This window comes from Temnothorax curvispinosus, unplaced genomic scaffold (assembly GCF_003070985.1).
Source record: "Temnothorax curvispinosus isolate PA1 unplaced genomic scaffold, ASM307098v1 QBEX01001264.1, whole genome shotgun sequence".
NCBI classification, from domain to species: Eukaryota; Metazoa; Arthropoda; class Insecta; order Hymenoptera; family Formicidae; genus Temnothorax; species Temnothorax curvispinosus.
The window spans coordinates 11,781-13,463 of NW_020211044.1; positions in this window are offsets into that span (position 1 = coordinate 11,781).

The window sequence follows — 1,683 nt, forward strand, 5'->3', positions numbered from 1 at the left end:
GAGTGGAGGAAAGTCCCGCGATTCTCCGTGGAAACTATCAATCAGGATCACCGTCGACGCCGGTTACAGCATCCCATATGCTCGCTGGCGTGAAACGCGCGTAAGCGTCGGTCGGGCAGCGGCGAGCGCGTGGACGAGGGGGTGTCGCGGGGAGGGAGGGTGAATTTCTCGATCATGCGAATATCTACCGTGCACAATGGGAACCCCAATGTCAGCTGCTCCCATCATCCCCTCGTCCATCGAGCGACACGGAGTCTCTCGTGCAACCCCCTACTCTTCCCCGCGCGAAATAAGCAATAAGTTACGTTAGCACTGTGACGAACCATTTCTCCCCTCCATGATCACCCTTCGCGCGCGCGGCACCGACCCCCCCTTGACCGAGGGCACGCGCCGGGGTGAACGTCCCCCATAGTGCGGTTTCGGCGTTCATCATGTTCGCTTCGAGTCTGTGCGAGATGTAGCCGGTGTCCCGGAATTAACGCGATCATTAGCGACGGGATCGAGAGAGAGTCGCTTCTTTTCTTCTTTTTACGCGCAAGAGATAATTTTTTATAATTCTTTTTTTTTCAGTGAAAATTGGAAGAGGTCGCGAGATTTTGTTTCTCGAGTGCCAATTTTTTTGCAACCCAGTTTTCGAAATTTAATTTATTTAGTGTCCGGTATTGACGTCGAAAATTTCTAGGATTGCAAATAAAAAAAAAAAACATTGTTTTGTCGATTGTTTTAATTGACTAATTTGATAAAGAACTAGGTTGCAATTATTTCCAATGCGAAACTTCTCGGCGTTCGTCACGTGACTCTGCTCTCGCGGTTGTGTGGATGACTGAACTATTTGGAGAAAGTATTTCATAGTCCCAGATATATTTTTATATTATATTGAATAAGTGCGTAATTAATTGTAAGTGGAAAAAAATGACGATCGTTTATTGTGATTATCGATAAATTATCTATTTTCGATTCGAAGGTTTCTTTTACAAGCAGTGACTCGTTATACAAAATACATGAAACATTTTGCCCAATTAATTAATATAATACCGAAATACAATGGAACGTAAATTGCATTAAGAAATCCGGTTAGGTGTGCGCGAAATATTTCCAGGGAGGATCGAAAAAGGAAAACTGGAAATATCATCAAAAGTGACAAAGTGTGTTCTCTGAAGGTTGTAAAGAGAGCGAGACGCGTAAACGCTTACGTCAGTCGTAGTCGTGGACGTAAAGCAAGGCAGAAAGAAACGTTTTGCACAATAGCCTGTCACGACGTTACGTTTTTCTCCGCCTCACTTTACGTCCACGACTACGACAGATGTCTCGTTCTCTGTCATCAGCCTGACGAGTTTCAGTTACAAGAGGCCTGTTCGTTTTTGCTGAACTTCTTGCACGGTCCCGCACGGTCATCTTTTCTCTTTTCCCTGATGGAAAAAGGTCTCAGGATTTTTCATAATATTTATTAGAATTTCTCGGAAAATTTCATTATTTTCTCAGAATTTTTATAAGAATGGAACGTTTTTTTCAGAAAAGCTCAGACAAAAATTGAAAAATTCTAAATATTTCCGAGTATTTCTTTTCGAGATCAAAATTTAACCACATAATTGATTAATTTTACATTTTATGAAAATATTTCAAATTTAATATGGGGCTCGATTCTTGAATTTATTCGCAAGAAAAACGTATGCGCAATTGGCT